This window comes from Callithrix jacchus, chromosome 15 (genome assembly GCF_049354715.1).
Source record: "Callithrix jacchus isolate 240 chromosome 15, calJac240_pri, whole genome shotgun sequence".
NCBI lineage: Eukaryota > Metazoa > Chordata > Mammalia > Primates > Cebidae > Callithrix > Callithrix jacchus.
The window spans coordinates 57253363-57274676 of record NC_133516.1 but is presented as its reverse complement, the minus strand read 5'-3'; the positions used below and the strand labels follow the sequence as shown (position 1 = coordinate 57274676).

Genomic DNA, 21314 nt, shown 5'->3' with positions numbered 1-21314 from the left:
AACAGCATTAAGTTGTTTCAGCTACCATGAATTCCAGAGACTGAAATTAATTTCATGCCTGCAAAATCATTAAACAACATTTTTCTACTCAGGAAGCTTGAAATAGATCAACAACTTTTATTATAGCCAGCAGGAAGAGATATTTTATGACACTGGCATCCAAATTATAGTTTTAAAAATAAGTCAGTGTATTTGTATAATAGTCTGAGATAGTGCTATAACTCGGAAATGTTTAAATTTTCTTTTCTCTCCATGATAAAGGGTTTAAGAATCACTGAGCCACATCAAGCAAGATGTCTTATATAAAGCCATTTGACATTTTTATGATGGAGTGGATGTCACCTTCACTTCTCTCTGACCTCAAGTGTCCCTTTATGAAACTCCTTTTATGTGATTATCAGGCTAGGTTAAACTATTCCCCTGGTTCAGAATCAGGTCTTATGGGGAGGAGGTCCAGCACATTTCCATAAGCCCGAAGTGTGATCTGAATCACTCAACATCTTGAAACTGGTAAGGATAAACACACACACAAAAATTAAAAGGCTTTTGTTTAATCACCTGCTTGGCTAATACCATAAATCAATTTACAAGTGTCATAAACACATTAATCCTGAAATAACTGTTAATGGCTTTTTACTCTGAAAACAAAGGAAACACTGTACATTATAGCCATATCCATTCAAACACCTTTCATGTCTCATAATACTGCAGTGACAAGACAAAAGAATAGCTTAGAGTGTTAACTCATCATCCCTGCAGAGTTGGCATATTTTGTACACAGTAGATCAAAGAAATGTCGATGCAATTATAAGCAAATTGATTTTATTGGGAAAATGTCAGCTTTAGTTAATAACCATGTGGGATATACTAATAGCATTAATAATATCATTAATTTAAATACCAAATTACCGTGGTTGAACTCTAACTGAAATATAATTGAATATAACCTATATATGTGTATTATATAACCTATATGTAGGTTATATAATATAAATATATATGTATACATGTTTTTGTTTTCCTACCTATACATCTAAGATTCTTAAAGTACACTGTAATGATATCTAATTCAAATTGTTTCATAGTGGAGACTAAGAAAGAAAATTACAGAAATTCGTAGTCATTTGGCTACAGGGATGGAGAACAATCTTAACATTAAGTTATTTTCTGAGTTATTTCTCAGAAAGCATCTTGTATACCTGTAAAATTCATGTAGGGACTATTTTTCAAATTAAATAGAAATCAATCACAGATGCACTAAAATGCACAAAATGTAAGTGTACAGCTAAGCAAACTTTTTCATATGTAATCCAGGTAACCACTTCTCACATCTCTTAAGGACTTTCAGTCACTAAAAACATTCCACTAGCTTCATTCCTAGAGCATCCCACATGGCCACTTCATAAGAGAGTAAGACCTGTTTGTGTTCCTCCAACCTTTTGGATCCCAACCAGGGTGTTATTTCTCCTCCATGTGATATTTGGATTATGTGGGAGCAGACTGGGTTGTCACTTGACTGGGGAGTGCTATTGGCATCTAGTGGGCAGGAGCCATGGATCCTAGAAGACCTGCAGTGCTCAGCACAGTCTTGCCTGAGGAAGAACAACCCTACCTGAAAAGTACAAACCCTCACTGTGACGGATACTGATGCTATAGTATGCTGGGGAAAAAAAAGTCGTGTGGGAAATAAATTATGGATGTACTATATCCATTACTATTCAAACAGTCTCTTTGGAGTACAGTTTGAAGGTTTCCCCCAAAACTAAACGAACTCTTATATATAATCCAGCCATTGCACTCCTTGGTTTTTATCTGAAGGAGCTGGAAACTATGTCCATACAATATTCGCACATGGATGTTAACAGCTTTTTAAACATTTGCCAAAACTTGAAAGCAACCAAGATATTCTTTGGTAGGTAAATGGATAATTAAAGTACTGTTTCCAGGCAATGGAATATCAGTGCTAAAAAGAAATGAGCTATCAGCTATGAAAAGAAGTGGAGGAAACTTAAAGGCACATTATATGAACAAGCCAATCTGAAAAGGCTAGGTACTGTATGATTCTAACTACGTGACACTCTGGAAAATGGAAAACTACGGAGAAAGCACAAAGATACGTGGTTGTCAGGGGAATAAGAGAGGAGGGGGAATGATTTTTACAGCAGTGAAGCTACTTTGTATGACACTACAGCGGTGGACATGTGTCACTACACCTTTGTCAAAACCCATAGAATGTATACACCAAGAGAAATCCTAATGTAAACTATAGATTTGGGTTGTTATTGATTTGTCAATATAGGTTCTTCAGTTGTAACAAATGTACTACACTGCTGGGAGTGTTGATATAGGGGAGGCTGTGCATATGCAGAACCAGTAGTATAAGAAAAATTTCTGTACCTTCTGCTTAATTTTGCTGTGAATCTAAAACAGTAACAAAAGATAAAATCTTAGAAAGAAAAACCGTAATATGTGAGAGGAAACAATAATAATATATGACAGATTTCTAAGCTATAACAAAAAATCAATTTCAAGAAATATGTTGGTAAATTAAAAAGAGCATCCTCTTAACTCTTTTTTAGATTTTCATCACTCACTCGCACCTTGGACACCAAAAATCACAGAAGACTGATAACAGCAGTGGTGCAATCACTCAGTCTTAAACTCCCAGGTCCAAGTGAGCCTCCTGTCTTAGCCCCCTCTAGCAGCTGGGACTTCAGCCACCCGCCCCCACATGCAGCTAATTAAAAATATATATATAGAGAGATGGGTCTTACTATGTTGTCCAGGCTGTTCTCAAACTCCTGGCCTTAAATGGTTCTCCTCCCTCGACCTTCCAAAGTGCTAGCCACTGTGCCTAGCCCATGAAAGCTCATTTTTAAAACTTTCTTTTCTCCTTCTCTACTTTTCTCCTGTTATTAAATACTGTTCTCTCTATTTGTCTCCTCTTTATTTATTTCACATATATATCAGTGTTGGTCAGTACCATGGCAGGAATTTTCAAAAAGGAAATGACGTACTTCCAGGTAAGTTAAAAGGTCTTTTCTTTATTTTCTATTAATAGATCAATGACATAAACTGCTGTCATTGAGTCTGGAAACTAATGATAAACACTTAACCATAACAAGCAATTTGGAATTTTTTAAAGGATAATATATATAATGTTGGATTCCAACTTACAATTATATTTAAAATTAGAAAATTAAGTAGATAAAAATAGAGCCAAGTACAGTGCCTCATTCTTGTATTCATAGCACTTTGAGAAGCTGATGCTGGAGGATCACTTAAGGACAGGTGTTCAAGACCAGCTTGGGCAATATAGTGAGATCCCATCTCTACAAAGATTTATTTATTTTTTTTAATTAGGAGGGCACAGGGCATGTGCCTATACTCTCAGCTACTCAGGAGGCCAAGGTAGGAGGATCACTTGAGCCCGAGAGTTTTGGGCTAGAGTGAGCTATAATCCCGCCTGGGCAACAAAGTGAGGCCATTTCCAAAAAGAAAGAGAAGGGGAGGGGAGGGGAGGGGAGGGGAGGGAAGGGGAGGGGAGGGGAGGGGAGGGGAGGGGAGGGGAGGGGAGGGGAGGGGAGGGGAGGGGAGGGAAGTGGAGGGAAGAGAAGGGAAGGGAAGAGAGAGAGAAGGGAAAGAAAAAGAGGAAGAAAGAAAGGAAAGAAATAAAAAGAAAGAGGAAGGAAGGAGTAGAGAGAGTAAGAAACAAAGGAAGGAAGAAAAGAAGGAAAGTAGGGAAGGAGGGATAGAGGGAGGGAGGGAGAAAGAGAGGAAGAGAAGAAGGAAGGGAGGGTGGGAGAAAGAAAAATGAAAAAAATATATACCTAAGTTTCTCTTTCCAAACAGTGCCCAGCAATGGGGCATCTCTCTGGACAACTGGCACAAGCACCCTAAGACAGGGGCAAGAGAAAGCCCTCACACAAGAAGCAGAAGTCTGAGCCGGGATGCCCACAGCCAACAATAAGATTTGCCCCTGACACATTCACACAGTTTGTGTGCGAGGAGGTAACAAGAAATTTTGTGCTCTGAGGCTGGACATGGGTACATCTGTGGCTGGGAGTGTTGCCTTCGCGAAACAAGGATCATGGATCTTGTCTGCAATGCAACGCACAGCAAGCTGGTCCACACGAAGACCCTGGTGAGGAATTGCTTCCTGCTAGTTGGCAATGCACCTTAGCAACAGCAGTACAAGTTCACCATGCACTGTCCAGAGCCGCAAGAAGAGGGCCAGCAGACTCCTGAGGAGGAAGAGATTTTAAACAAAAACAATCCAAAACAAACTCAAAAAATATATAATGAAAGGAAAATGAATGCCCAAAACAGCGGTCTTCTGGAGGAGCAGTCCCAGCAGAGCAAGCTTCTGTCGTGCGCTGCATAAGGATGGAGCCAGCGTGGCTAAGCAGATGGCTATGTGCTAGAGTGCAAAGAGATACAGTTCTATCTAAGCCAAATCACGGCCCAGAGAGGCAAACAAATGCTCCTCCTTCCTGTCTTAGTTCATGTAATAATGCTGTTTATTGTTTTATCATATATATATATATATATATATATATATATATATACACACACACACATATATGTACTATAATGTAGACATTGTTATATATTATTATAACATATATGTGTTCTATAATATAGATTTTTATCTATCTCCCTAAATTTTGGATGGGTTTAATCTACTTTTCCACTTTTCTGTGTTAATCAAATTGTTCAGGTGGATATCAGTCATAAGCACGCTACTTATAAAACTAAAATGAACAAGGGTTCACAATTTGTTTTTGCACCTGTCTTGTCCACATATTTGTAGGAGATTGTACATTTTTGGAGGCAGTTGCCAGATCCTATTCATTTTTTTTGTGCTTGGCTAGAATATAGGAGATACTGATAATAAATCTTTCTGAATGAATTTCATACATATGTCCACAAAAGAATATACTCTGCATAAATACAGACTGTTTATAAAATTCTGAATTCCTTTTATTTTCTCATTCATCCAAAGACAACTCAGAAATTAAACTTTCTGAAATACTCATTAAAGTAAATATGGATTTGAATGTAAAACACTGAGCTAAACATTGCTGGGCTTGCCACAGTAATTCCATAAAGGCTAATAGAACTTTAAATGAATATCATTTGATCGCATTCATTTTAACAGTGTCTACTTAAAGCCAACAATATTCATAGGTTTTAGTAGTGCCAAAGAAAACAAATCATTAACTTTTCTGAAATTTACATTAAAATACTTTAGCATAGGCTGTGTGATAATGTAGATGCTACTGAATTTTAATCTACCCCATAAGTATAGTCAGTTAATATCCAAATGGTCTTAATCAAAACTCTTCTAAATCTCTAGTCAAATGTAGCAGCACTGGCTACTATATATACTTCAGGAATCTCTATTTTGTAAAGTTTGCTAAGTGCATAAGTATAGCTTAATCACCATAGTGGATGTTAGCAGAATGTTCCATAAAAAACGAAAACAAAACAAGACAAAACAACAAAAAAAAGAAAACAATCAGTGCTCCATATACTTGTAGATTCGCTAGAAATGTCTGCTCAGACACAAGCACCCTTGCGTGAATAGGATATTAAAAAATCAAGAGAGCCCCACAGCCAACAGACAATTTCATTGCACTCCAGGCTCAGGATTTCACTCATTTTTGCAATGAGTGTTTTTTTCTTTTCCTATGACTCCAGTTGAAAAGGTAGCTGAATCCTGCAGCTAGAACATCATCTCATCTGCCTCTAGTGAAGCTTTCTTGCAGATTTCTGTCACAAAGCCTCAGAGGTTTAACAGCTGGGACTCCATCAAGCTGACAGGATACAGAGTATAATTCTGTGATGTTTGTGTGTATGTGTGCATGCATGCTTGTGCATATGGGTAAACACACTTATGAGCATGTGGGTACATTTGAGGTTAAGAAATATTTGTTTGCCTGGATAATTTCATCCTAAGACTGTCCTTGTCACATAGCATCTGGTAGACAGGTTATAAGAGAAAACGAAAATCCTCATTTTTCTCTAGGACTTGGAAACTATCCATACCTACAAAAGTAACCTAATGACAAAAAATTAGATCAGGATGTAAATATGAAGAAACTACTATCTGCTGTAAACTTTCTATATGGAAGCATTGTCAGAAAATATACTCTTATAAATTTGAGTAAGTTATACACCATTAGCCTTAACCTAAGGCTATTTCTAAGGTTGTATTTAAAGCATGAATTTCAAAAATTGGTACTTGAATATGATTTTATTTTTCTTTGCTCATCCAAAGGCACTTAAGGATCTTATAGTTACTGGGATGGTCATGATAATTATTAACTGCTAGTGAACATTAAGCACTTGAATATGACATTAATAGATTCTTTCAGAGATGAAAAGCCTGCATGATTAAGAGAAATAGTTCATGGTTTGGGATATTACACCTCTGATTTTTTACCTCTATACTGTTTTATAACTGTTCATTTTTTTGCATTGTTTCTGTTTTTGTCCCTACATTGTTTTTTCCATTTTCTGAGGCAAATTTTTTGGTTAAAGGTAATTCATTGCTTGAAAAATGCTAAAGGCCAAACAGTGATACAAAAAGCTTTAGAAATATCCCTCTTGTCAATTCAAAACTTTCAAGTGAAATATAACAAAGCACACCAACTGTAATGAATGAGATTTGGGGCATATGAAGAAAATAATATTTATGCATAATCACATCCTAGAGGTTGTTTAAGTGGGATATTTTTATTCAAATTTACAAAAAAAGGTATAGGTATTTTCATTGCAAATAGTTTAATAAATATATCAGTGCTTTGGATATATTGGTAGAAATTTTAATCTTCTCATTGTACAAATCGTTAAAAGTAAAGCTATTGCATTCAAGCCATAAGATACAAAGTACGATTTCCAGATACTTAGGATAAATTTATAAGAAACTTATAATTTCCTTTGGCTCATCTTCTCCTCCAATGATGGCATTAGAACTGACAACATTGATTGATCGTCCCCCTGTGCTTTTATGAGAAAAATTAATGCCGAATCCTGGGCCAATGACCTAGATCCCTAGACCCTTCATATCTTGTCCTCATTTTCCATTTGCTTAAATACACATGTTTAACAGTTTTATGTGTTTTGATTCCAATATTGACAATATTTCTAAGAATCACTTAGTTTTTGCCATCACATACCATTTTAAATTAATTTGTTTTTACTTATTTTACAATAAAATATATTATTATTGTATCAGAAAATAATGGCAAAGGAAAGTATTCAGTAAAAAATTTGAAGATTATACAGCCCCCTTCTCTCCATACCTGCCAGACAACATTTAACTTCCAGACATTTCAATTTATTTATGTATATGTATATTTAAATTATATATAATGTATATATGCATTATATCTGTTATATAAGTGGTATCTTATATCTATTATTTTTTGTTAAGTGAAAAAGGCAAGTTATAGAGTGTTATCTATGGAATAAACAGGGAAAGGCCATGAGCTTTTCCCAGAAAAATCACAAGTTACCAGACATTTGAAATTCAGTTTAGCAAAAGGATTACAGAAGGAAAAACTGTGAAAGATCTTAAACTTCTTTAACTATAAGGTTATAATTAGGATAGAGGTCACTATCAGTAATGTGAATGTTCTTAATTATGTCAACATTCCTAACCTTAATTCATTTATTGGATATATTTTGTATTTTCCAGCATTCACTCTATTCTAGAACAATTTTCTTTCACATTACATTTTTGTGATTCCAAAGATAATACCGTGGTCATTGAAATATACTGAGTGACTAGCAGGTGACAAAGACAAAGTGTTCTTTAAATATTTTGATAGAACCTGAAATTAACCAAAAGTGACTTTTAGCCATGGTAATCTCTTCCTCACTACAGAAATCTTTCTTTTGAATGAAAGAAATCAAACTGTCATTTTCTGCTACTTATAGACCATTAGCAAAATGAATTATAGCTCTAGAGATCTGATGTTCTCCTAAATGTTATGACCTGGTATGCAATTTGAGTTCAACATAGCTAACAGTCAAAAAGGAAATAAAGTTTATCCAAGACCAGATGTGACTACCAGTATAGTGTATCGGAGAGAATTTGATAAAACCAAATCTCCCACCAAGTCACTTAAAGAGTGTCTTCTTTTTGGAAAAAGACTACAGGAAAGTGAGTAATTGCTGTGCAGTAATTGCACGACGGAAGTACTACATGGCAATGCCGCATCTCTTTAGAAGTAGTGATTTTCACAGCAAGAATTCTACATTTGCTTCTCATACTTTTAACAAGACAATGCTGAATCTCAAAAAACAGCTAAATAATTGCGAAAGAATACCTTCTCTGAGCAACCAAAATCACCACAGTTAAGTGTTGACTTATTCAATGAGGGCTAATGGTACTCAAAATATAGCTGCTGGCTCTAACAAGTCACTTTCACTTGTTTATTGGGTTAGAATAACCAGTAGGAGGTTGGCAATGAATTCTCTTAAGCAGCACAGAACAGTTTTCTTTTGCATTTTCCTGATATATACATATTTTTGGTACAGCCAGAACTTCTAATTTCCTCAGAGTTATGGCATCTGCCATCTGAAACACTAGGTGAACTAAAAATGTTCACCTAGTGACAGACTGAGCCAGCCATACATATTTGTGCATGAAGAAAATCCTTTGGAAAGAGCTTGATGAGGCTCATCTCTCTCCTAAAGTAGACACTCTGGGGGAGACGACAAATCCCTTCTACCTCTACTTTGATTCCTCAGCACTCCCTACCTGAGCTGTATTATTCACGTAAAGGAGATTTGGGTTAATTGTTTTTAAAAACAGAAACCTTCAATAGCATCTCATTACTCAGAACATGAATCAAAATCCTTATTATTCAGCAATTTCTAAGTGGTCTGGACTCTACACACATTTCTCATTTCTCTTCCCCTTCCTGAGATCCAATAAATGTTCTTTTAACTTCCTAAACACTCCAATCACTTATCGTTTGCTTTTCCATCAGTCTGGAGAGCACCCTTTACTTTCATCACTTTTGCCTACATGACAACTCTTATCCTTCAGGTCTTAACACAGCTGCACTTTCCTAGGAAACCTTTCATATCACAAGGGTTTTTGTTACACTGCTTTCTTCCTAGAAATCAGATGTTTCACATAAGAGCACTTAGCTCGGTTTGGAATTATATATTCACCAGTGTGATGTCTTATGATGCTTATGTCTTTTACTAGACTATAAACTCAGGAGAGCAAGAAACATTCAGGCTTTGCTCATTGTCATGTCCTCATTGCCAAAGGCATTGCCTTGCATAGAGTAGGCACCCCATGAATAAAGGTGCTTTAAATAAATAGTGAGTAAAATAATTGGATGCTAATAAAAATGAAGAAATGTAGCAAAAATTGTAGCTTAACCACATTGTGCCCCACCTCCTTGTGATGTTCTTGCCATTGAATGTGCTTTCCCATTCACCCTCACAAAGTCATTAGAATCCAAATCCATGCCTTCTACCTCAGCACCTCTGTTTGCATCAGATCCAATTCCTGCCCGCCTATAGGCTACCCCCATCTCAAACAAAAAACTTTTACATTCAGCTTCCAGAAACTCAGCAGATCCAAAGCTTCATTTATTTTTCTCTTCTGGCAATTTCTATCTAAGTAGCGGCATTGCTCGCTGTAGTGATTCAAACTGGTATCTTGGGTCACCTGAATGCTCTCAACAACTCTTATTAATTTTAGTTTCTATCAGTTAATCTATGATTGCCACTCCAGATTCTCTCTTATTACTTCATTTCTGAAATATTATAGTAAGTCTCAAACAATCTTCTCTAACCACAGATTCTCTAAGCTGCCATTTACGTTCCACTGGTAGCCAATTTATCTTTTTGAAACCCACTACTGATCCTGTCGTTCTCCTACTAAAACCATCAAGGGAGCAGCTGCCAAGAAGTTCCTGTTAAAGACGGGTCAGGAACTGCAATTTCAATGGAATGGAGAGAGAAGGTAGTAGTGACCTTTTTGATATTGTATTTCCAAAGTATGCTCACTATCCGTGGGTTTATTTGTTCCTGTGGGTATTTGCAGAGGCACACTGATATACACTCTGAATGGTGACTAACTGAACTCTTGGTGCTGTTTCACCCCTCCCCTATCAGGTGGGAACAATGTGCAAGCTTCCAAGCCTAGGGGAGATCACATAGGGTCGTGGAGAGGGATGGGGTTTGTAGTAAGATAGTTATGTAGGCACATTCCAACACATTAGCTGCTGGAATACATTCTCATTTATAAAATCAAGATGTTATGTCCTCCTAGTGTGTCGTGAGTATTCAATATGTGTACCTAATACTGACCTGGAACATAGTAGTTTCTCAAAATTGGTAGCTATTTTTATTATCATTCATTCTTGGCCTTATTTATCATCAGACCCCAACCTAATTTTCCAGCATTTTCCTGGATCAACATCCAAAAGGGATACAATGGTAAGAATTTGCAGCCCCCCATGCCCACATATTCACTGATGTTGCTAACTTTGCCCATCTCATTCTCTCCCCCTGAAGTCTTTTATCTTCTTATTTACCCAATACGTGTTCCCTCATCCTTCAAGATTTAACCTGTACATTGAAGAAACTTCCTGCATTTCTGGAGGCCAAGTATGCTGCACTTTCATACCTAACAAATAGATTTTTAAAAACACTCTTATCATAATGTTTTCCAATTATTTATTTACCTGACTGTGTCTTCTCTAAGACTAAAAACTCATGGAAACCAGGAATTCTGTTTCATTTCACTTCAGATAGTGTCTTGCACATGGGAGATTACTCAATAAATGTCAGCAGAATAAGTAAACTCAAAATTGTACAGATTCCATTGTCCATCAAGACTCCACCACCCAAATTCAACCAGGATGTAGCACTTTAACATGGCATTGTTAATACTATTGTTAAAAAAAAAGTATATTCTGTGCCATACATTTAGGGGTTTAGATGCATTATCGCTGGTGTTCATTTTGTGTTTATCTTCTTAGATGGTAAAAATATTTGAAGGTAGGGACTGTTTTGCTAATCTCTGTATCCATATCATCAACAAGGTATTTAGGAGGAATTTGGTCTAGTAGCAGGTCTGCCATTCATTCTCTCCTTTCACCCAGGAAAATAACAAGGTAGCCCAGTCAAATATCCTATTAAACATGCTAATGAGAGACCTCCTGGCAAGCAAGTTAATGGCATGTGCTAGTGAGACAGTCTTTATCTATCAAATGCTCACTATCTAGCACTGCTTATGATGAACAAACCTGAAATGTATTGATCTATGGAGCATGGTTTCCTGGAAAAAGCTATGTAAGTATCTGAGTATAAAATGGAGATTTTAATTACCTAAATACTCCTTTTGTATAAGGAATGTCAACTGCTCATAGAGATTACTGTCACATAGAGAACTGTCATCTAGAGATCTCCTATGTAACACTGGGCCCAGTGCATGCTCTAATGCAGAAAGAAAGCTTTTGTGAGCTACATTGGAGGTCAAAACCTCTCTCCCTGGCTCACCCATGCCATGTGATTACTTGTACCATTACAATTATTAGTAAACCTAGATAATAGGTCAGACCTGTTATCCATAGGGTCTCCTTTTAGCAATCTGACATATTGTATTATCTCAGGTTCCAGTAAGTATTTTCTGAAATAACACATTTTTAGGCCTACTTATGGACGAAATTAGAGATCTCATTGGATCTACCCCATCTACACTTATACGCTGATATGTTGTCTCTTTCCTGAGTTATAACCACGAAAAATAGTGAAGAAGATGGGTTGTATACACTCAGATAGAAGTAACAAGTCTACTTGAGAGTGTATTAACAGAATCACAGATATCAAGATGGCCACCTAATGTTCTCTAGCCCTGTACCTTATAGGTGTACCAGACCTATGGAGTTCATTTGTATTTTGAAGCTTAATCCAGCTCTACAATCCCTAGCCCACTGAGATGGCCCAGATAACATTTCCTGCATCAGAGTAAAGAGTTCACAATATTAAAATCAATTTGGCTTCCTGTTGTTAACCAAAGGTCTGTTTCATCAATACTGCAGAGATGAGGCAAGAACGGAGCTCTCTTTGAAGCTAACAAAAGCTTAAGGTCAGATCATCTCCATGGGATACAAAGCAAACCCAGAGAGAAGTAGCAGCCAAATGGTATTTGAAGTGTTCTATCAGGACAAGTACTTCCGTAATACAACCATTCATTCATTATTTGGTATGCCTTTTTTCTCTCTTCAGTGTTTGAAGTATTGTATGATTTTAAAATATCATATGTTATATCTTCCATTGATTAAAAATAGCAATATTCTTTGAGAATTACTATGATATTTGTTCATATCCTATTGAAAGACATTTATAATTTGGAGATCAATGTTACCCACAAATCTCATTTTACATTAAGCCTGCCAATAATGCCAAAGTATTCTAATTGGCAAAAGAGAACAATTGCCAATTAGAATACTAATACCAATAATAATACCAATAATATTACCAATAATAATAGCATTTAATAGCAATAATACCAATAATAATAGCATTTTAATTTTCTCTCTATAAATCACACTTTTCTGATCCCTTCTCTTTCCCTGTTCTTATGTCTGTGTTCCTCTATGTTCCTTTCTCTCATTATATCTCTACTTATCCCTTTAATTTATTTTATTTATTTATTTTTTTGAGACAGGGCCTCACTTTGTCACCCATGCTGAAGTGCCGTGGTGCCATCACAGCTCTCTGTGGCCTCCATCTCCCCAGCTCAAGTGATCCTCCCACCTCAGCCTCCTGAGTAGCTGGGACTACAAGTGCATGCCACCCTGCCTGGCCATCTCTCCCTTGTATTATCTCCCCATCCTCTAGTTCTCTCTCCTAGTCCCTTTCCTTTGTACCTCTCCTATCTGTAGTCTCCTCACACACAAACTTCAGGATGTCTCCACTCTTCTTTCTATTGTTTGTTTTGCACAATCTCTCCTTCCCATTCTTCCTATCTCTCTACTTTGTCTCCCTGACTTAACTATGCACTTTAATAATATAATTACATGCACATATATTCCAACAAACCTAAAGAAATATGTAAACATTGGTTTAACTATTCTGCTCTGATTCAAATCTGTATTTTCTCCCTTACAGAGTTTTGCGTATATAAATATATAAAACGTGACACAGTCTGCCTTCCACCTCTTCCCATTTTTAAAATAATTTCCCCATTTTTCCCAGGTGTGGGCTCATGGCCTAAGCTGGGGCATCCATACCATCTAACCTTCAGACTGCTGTCATGAATCCAAAACATGACCCAAGTGTTGGCAGTCAGAGGGATTCCCTGAGAATTTCCAAAGCCTCTTTTCCCCTGTGGTCATAAAACTATGAAAGCATGAATCAGAAAGTACCAATGACCGTGGCTCTAAATTCATGAAGAAGTCAGTGGAAAATAATAAAATGATTACAAAGAGAAGCAGAAAAAAGTACCAGATAGAGGCGACAGGATTTATGTTCTAATATCATGTATCCCTAAGGCCAGTACCACCTGTATTTTCACATAATTTTGATATATAAAATAATAAGTTCGATTTTGTATTAGGTACCTTGAGTTCAATTTTTATTATTGCAACAAGTCTTAACTTCCATGAATGATATAAAAATCTGTATATTTGAGGATAGGTCTTAACTCAGTGATAAGCCAGGAATAATTACCAATTTAGAGGAATGGGATATTAAAGTGAAGTTTCAGATGATGCACCAATAGACTCAAGCAGGATATTCCAAAGAATGTGCTAAAAAGACCATAGCATTCCCTAAGAAGGGGCCTGAACTCCTCACCACATCAAAAATATAAAACAATCAATAGTTAGGAGTATTTTTTTTAAGAGCGAGTGTGCCATGTTTCCCAATTTTCCTCAGGAAGAAGGAGTGCCATGGTTCTCTCTTCCAAACTAAAATCAAATGAGACAGACTTAGATTTAGCACACTATTGCTCAGATCTACATACTATCAATCATCACTTAAAACATAAGCCTGGCAATGGGACATCCCTGTTCACTAGATAGGCTGTCCAGAGTTTGTTAATGTGCAAACTGTTAATAGCAAAGGAAATACAAAAGAAAAGCCACAGTCATTGCTTAGCGTTATCAGCCCTCTTCCTGTGCTTAGAAAATTGTGTTTAATTGGCATTAGGACACTTCCACTTCAAATTACATATCCGAAGGCAGAGAACTGACCCTTCATTGTTTTAGAGTGGTGCTAACTTTCCTTTACATTTTTATTTGAGAACTCTGGTAAAGATGGATGACTAAGAACAGAAGAAAAAAAAAACAGACTTACTTCCACAGAACAAAACATCTCATAATTTTGCATACATGACCTCTTTCTTAACATCCTTTCACTAACTTTTTAATGTGCCTTTGTTTGTTGTTGCTCTGATGGTGGTATCACTTTTGTTTACATCTTATCCATGTTAATCCTTCTCCCATTCAGTGCTTTTGGCCATTAGTCAAAGGGTAAGCAATGTTTAAGCAGCTGCTTCTTCTGTGGCTTCGGGACACTAGAATCTCCCACAACTAAATACTGTGTGCTCTTTGACTTCTTTCTTGGCCTTTTTGGTACTGTGACCATTCGTGTAAATAGTTTTGCCTTTTATCACTCTACTAGGCCCTCTGAAGAAATGTGAAATCAGCTCCTTCCCTAAATTGTGTTAGTTTTGGGGTGGGGACTGGGGGGCGGATTGTGCCTTACAAACAGAAAGGACCTGGTGGACTCCTATTTATAGCTACACAAAAGAAGGAAGGAAAAAAAGAAAAGGACAAAAGGAAGAGAGGAGGGAGAAATGGAAGGAGAAAAAACACCAGTTTAATTTCTCTACAAATTATTATCATTTTAATAAGTATAATTTCAATAATAAGTAACATAAACTATCTTAGAACAACATTATAGTGTCTGGCACATAGTAAACATTCACTAAATATTTGTTAAATGAATAAAAGGAATAAATTAACGACATATAACCATGCCAATTAGGCATGTATTGCCATGCATTGTCACTGATGAATAGCTGGAAATCTGAATTCTGGTCAACTGCACTTTTGAAGATCAAGATGTATTCTACCCTGGGATGTGATGACTCAAACTTACTGATTATGCTTACTGTATTTGTTTCCATTTCATTATGGCCATGGCTATAATGTTACTAATATAATAATTCTGTATTTAGAAAAAAAGAAATATTTTCAAAGGATTTAGTGGATGAATGCCTTTCATAATCTAGGAATAATAGTGAATGTGGAGGAAAAAAAGAAAATAAAAATATTTCTCTTAGACAACACACAATGTGAGGTGTCTTGGTATAACTTGTTTGTGGTCACTGTTTTAAGAATCAGTCAAAATGTAATCTGAGTTTGTTTATTTAAGCATGAGAAATTAAATAATATTACATGGGTAACTTGAGAAGGTCCTGATTAATTTACCTTTCTAGTTAACTCGATGAACTTAGAAATAACCTCCTTGTTTCTGACATGTATGTTTGTATGTATGTATGTATGTATGTACACATTTATTTTGAGGCAAAGTCTTGCTCTGTCACCCAGGCTGGAGAGCAGTGACACAATCACAGGTCATTCCATCCGCGCCCTCTCTGGCTCAAGTGATTCTCCAACCTCACCCTCCTGAGTAGCTGAGACTACAGGTGCCTGCCACCACACCCAGCTAATTTTTTAATTTTTTGTAGAGATGGGGTTTGTCCACGTTGCCCAGTCTGGTCTTGAACTCCTGGGCTCAAGAAATCTGCTTGCCTAGTCCTCCCAAAGTTCTGGGAACACAGGGGTGAGTCCCTGCTCCTGGCCTCTGGCCTTTATTTTTAAAAATCTGAGCTGGGTAGATCACCTGAAGTCAGGAGTTCAAAATCAACCTGGCCAACATAGTGAACTTGTCTCTACTAAAAATACAAAAATTAGCTGGGTGTAGTGGCAAGTGCCTGTAATCTCAGCAACTAAGGAGGCTGAGGCAGGAGAATCACTTGAACCCCGGAGGCTGGATGACAGAGCAAGATTCTGTCTCAAAATAAAAGAAAGAAAAATTCTTCTCCAGCTTTTTCACAAAACAGCATTAAGAATTATGATTTAACACACATAAGTAAATGTATCCAATGATCTCCTCAAGTTATGGTGGCTCACAATCATTTGGAATCTTTGACAAAAGAACAAAAGTGAAAGTTGCAGGAAATTGGGTAGTATCTTACCAAACACTAGAACATGTGATGCTGGCCTTTGATTTCTGAATAAATATTCCATATGTATTCTTTTTGTTTATTTTATACTTGCTCCTTTTTCTCAGTAAAACCGGAGACAGGTTCAGTTAGGTTTTTATTTAATTTTTTAAATTAATTAATTAATTTTTGAGATGGAGTCTCACTCTGTGGCCCAGGCTGGAGTGCAGTGGTGTGATCTCTTAGCTCACTGCAACCTTCATCTCCCGGGTTGAAGCAATTCTCATGTCTCAGCCTCCCAAGTAGCTGGGACTACAGGCGCCCACTATCGTGTCCTACTAATGTTTTTTATTTTTAGTAGAAACAAGGTTTCCCTATGTTGGCAAGGATGGTCTCAAACTCTTGGCCTCAAGAGAACAGCCCACCTCAGCCTCCCAAACAAAGTGCTAGAATTACAGGCATGAGCCACCACACTCAGCTGCAAGTTTCCTTTTGTAGTTTATACCTCAGCATTCTAAACTTTAATGAATGCATAAATACTTTATTATTTAAAGGAAAGATGATATTTATTTTATAAAATAACCTGATGCACTGTGCTGTATCTTTGTATTTATATCCATATAACTGATCAATACACATTAATTTGGCAATGTTACTAATAATAAATTGGTAAACCTATGAGTCAGCTTAACACAAATCAATAAAAAGCTACTTGGTGATATGGTTGGGATATCTGTCCCACCACATCTCATGTTGAAATGTAATCCCTGATTTTGGAGGTGGTGCCTGGTGGGAGGTGTTTGGGTGATAGGGGCAGATCCCTCAGGGCTGGGTGCTGTACGTGATAGTGAGTAAGTTCTCCTGAGAGCTTGTTTAAAAGTGTGTAGTGCTTCCCTGCCTCTCTCCCTCTTGCTCCTGCTCTGGCCATGTGACATGCCTGCTTCTGCTTCACCTTTCGTCATGAGTAAAAGCTCCCTGTAGCTTCCCCAGAAGCCGAGCGGTGCCATGCTTGTACAGTCCACACAACCATGAGCCAATTAAACCTCTTTTCTTTATAAATTACTCAGTTTCAGGTTTTCTTTTATAGCAATGAAAGAACAGCTCAACACACTTGTGAATAAGATATCAATTTTCCCCCCATAAGATTTAGCTCCCATGGTGTGGTGAATCAAATTTACTAATTATATTGGCTATATTCATTTCCACTGGTGGTCTTGTAGATACTGTATCTAATACAATAATTTTTATTTTGAAAGTGGACTTACTGAATGACTATGAATGCTGACTCTTGCTTTCCATTAGTAAAAATAATAAAAATAAATATATAGAAATATATAAAGTCAAGCAAAACTTTGCAATTACATATGTGCAGGTAGCACAGCTAGCCCCTCAGTGCCTTAACAGATAAGACTCATTCAAGCAGTAGCTGCTCTGCTGGCAAAAACAACAGTCTTTGACAGTTTGACTTAATGCATCTGTAATGAAAACAATATGTCTACCATTTAGACATTTTTATAGGATTAAAACACAGAGTCATCATTTCTAGACAGTCTATTTGTGAGGAACACCTTTATGACTCTCAGAGCTTGTATAAAGCAGCAAAGAATGAGAGATACAAATAGTAGGCAGTTTCTAACATTCTGAAGCATGAGAGAAGAATTGTTTCCACCTTTTCTTTTTCCTGGTTAGCGCTGACATCAAAATGAACATTTATATTTCAGGGTGAGCATAAGTTCTGCCTTAGAAAGGATATTTCCAAACACACAAAGGTTATATTTACAAGCTGAGCTGCAAGAGACAATTTTCCTGCTGTGAGGCTCGACAGGCCCAGCCCAGTCAGCAGGATGTTAAAATCCTCCTGCAGGCATATGTTAGCCAAGCTACTGGACCGGTCCAAGGTTCATTACATCTGCTGACAATCCATTTTGAACAAGTATAAAGCAAACACTTGTGAGTCCACCAGTGCAAATATGGATCAGTTAATATTTCAAAAAATGAGAAAAAAATATTTCTAAACATCTCTTGTTTGGAGAGTAATAGTACATTTTTAATGAGAAATAGAAATGTTTAGAAAAATTTATTCTTGCCTGCTTATATGAACCAAATTACTTACTTTGTAGGTTTATATCAGTGATCCTAAAAATACTATTGTAGGAAAGCCAAGTAAGGGCAGAGTATCAGGCTTCTTTATGCTGGATATCTAATTCCTTCTGAGGAAAAAAAAAAAAAAAGTAAAACTAAAATCAATGCGAGAAAAATTGTATAATAAAACTTACCCAATATGTTTTTTAAGTGACTACAACAATGAAAAGACCAAGGTAGAATACATTTGCCGTAACAAGGGAACGGAGTAAGGCTAACATATGTGTTATCATCATGAGTTTGAGTTTTATGTCTCCAGGATAAATAAATTCAAAAGGTCTTCCCCTTTGTCAATAGCAAAATTAACATAGTTTCTTTTTGTTTACCAAACTCTTCCTCTTGACCTTGCATTACAAGAGATACTAGTCCACTACTCATAGTGAAATACATATATTAAACAGGCAACCCTAGCTTACAGCAAAAAAGTCCTATATTAATGTGTTAAACATATATTATTTATAAATTAATTTTAATGTTATGTTATTAAGAATAATTAAAATCCTCAAAATAGACAACTTTTTAATTTTATCTTTCTTTTTCTTTCTTTTTGAGACAGAGTCTTACTCTGTCACCCAGCTGGAGTACAGTGTTGTGAGCTCTGCTCACTGCAATCTCTGTCTCCCAGGTTCAAGCAATTCTCCTGCATCAGCCTCCCGAGTAGCTGGGATTACAGGTGTGTGCCACTGCACCCGGCAAATTAAAACAGACAACATTTTGTGTGTGATTACAGCTACAATCTTTTTATTGCCATTTGATGTTCTCAGCAATTCCACAAAGTACCAAATGAGGAAAAGGTTTTATACATTCCTTCAATAAGCATGAACTGAATGCCTATGGTACTCTAGGGACAGGGCCAGGGTCAGAAGTAGACAGTGATGAAGACATAGTATCATCCCAAATTATGTTAGTCAGGCATGACTAATTAGAATTTGTCATTTAATTAAGCAAACAGAAACCAAGATATGGGAGGAAATACCAAACCCAGGTCGGTCTTTCATTGGCTTCTGATTACTTAAAAAACGGAACTCATTTTCTCTTTTCTTCTTCTTCTTCTTCGTTTTTTTTTTTTGAGACGGAGTTTCACTCTTGTTACCCAGGCTGGAGTGCAATGGCACCATCTCGGCTCACCGCAACCTCCGCCTCCTGGGTTCAGGCAATTCTCTTGCCTCAGCCTCCCGAGTAGCTGGGATTATAGGCACGCGCCACCATGCCCAGCTAATTTTTCGTATTTTTAGTAGAGACGGGGTTTCACCATGTTGACCAGGATGGTCTTGATGTCTTGACCTCATGATCCACCCGCCTCAGCCTCCCAAAGTGCTGTGTATCCTCATTATCCACAGATTCTATATTTGCAGATACACCCATTTGCTAATATTAATTTGTACCCCAAAATCAATACTCAGCATTTGTGTGATCATTCCCCAACACGTGCAGAGAATCATGAAATTTGAGTTACCCCCACACATGTTGCCAGTTGAGGTTGAACAAAGTGAAACTCCGCCTTCATGTTTCAGTTTTCTTACTATAAGCAAGTGTTTTTTCATGGTCTATTTAGTTCTTCTCATTTTTATGTTTTTTGTTTATGATTCTGCTATGTAAAATGACTTTCTGTTTAAACATAATACAGAAGTGCTGTATTACAGTTTTCCTAAGCACAAAGAGGCAATAATGCGCCTTACAGAGAAAACATTGTGTTGAACAAGCTTCGCTGGGGGGTGAGTTAAGGTGCTATTGGCTGTGAATACAATTTTAATATGCATACAATATGCATTAAAAAAGATATCATTAAATAGAAACACAAATAAAATCAGATTATGTATTGATAGAGAGACAAAAATGTGGCCAGAATCATACAGGAACCAAAATCTTATTTACCCACCAGGAGTAATGGTTCAATATTTACTTATTCAGTGTTTGCAGACACTATAAAGAAAGTAACTATCATGAATAATGAGAGATGGATACATGCATTTAGTTTTAGCTAGATTATATAATTGCTGTCATATTTGTGAATTATTAATGGCAAAAACCACAATTACTTTTGGGCTAACCTAATAATTTCAGAATAAAATCACTCAATCCACAATAGGGAATAAAGCAAATAATTTCAAGGATTAAGTAAACTATTATCGGTAGGTTTGAGCACAAAATTAAATATGATATCAAGTTTTTATGTCTCTAAAGTAATAGCAAATGAATCTGACTTTGCAAATGCATTTTTCATCCCCCAAATTTTATATAGATGTTTGTTTCACAACTCCCTTTTAAATGAAAAAACAGTTGTTACATTAAAGGAGTAAAACTAAGAAATTAAAGCAAAGTAAGTGATGCCCAGATATTATTTATCTCTCTTGAATTCTAGGCTTCTATTTCATACATTTTCTCCTTGATCACCCTTCACATTGTCATTTGACCTGTTTTTGAAAGGAAAAGATGTTGATTAGAGGTATTTGAAAGAAAGAAGTTGGGAAACAAAAACAAAAAAAGGAAGCTTATAAAACCAAAGATGATAAAAAAATGATATAGTCTTCATCTAATAACACGAATTAGATAATGGTTTTAAATATTATCTAAAATACTTTTCAGTTGCACAATTAAGCTTGTCTCAAACTATATTTAATGACAAGCTGTCTTCACTATATAAAGATGGTGTTTCTCATTCCATTGATTTAAAAACCCTTCAGAGTCAATTCCCTGTGGCAAATCCTGACACACAGAGAATGCAAAGATGGAAAGCATCCCACCCATGCCATTAGTCAGGAAAATGCTGAGATCCTTGACCAGCAGAGGTAGGGGGTTGCAGAGTAGCAGTCACATCATCCTACATGGCCCCCTCCTGTGACAAACAACAGCAGCCCAGGAGTCATGGTAGAATCTGTGGCAATGGAACAGGGCCAAAAGACAGACTCAGAGGATCAGTAGATTTGTAACCTTGACCTCATTAACAGCAAACTGT

General features: G+C 36.6%; 1 protein-coding gene across 41 annotated transcripts in view; it reads right to left on the bottom strand.

Moving 5' to 3' along the window:
• Positions 1-21314, bottom strand: part of CHL1 (cell adhesion molecule L1 like) — a 200645-nt gene that overhangs the window by 93525 nt on the left and 85806 nt on the right. For 14 of the 41 annotated variants that reach the window (XM_035276117.3, XM_078351502.1, XM_002758566.6 and 11 more), the window contains exon 2: positions 18330-18426. The exons of 22 other annotated variants lie outside the window; for them this stretch is intronic. The gene's annotated coding sequence lies outside the window, so the exon portion shown is untranslated. The remainder of the gene's footprint in view (positions 1-18329; positions 18427-21314) is intronic. 5 more of the 41 variants (XM_078351491.1, XM_078351495.1, XM_078351493.1 and 2 more) reach the window with 1 other exon arrangement.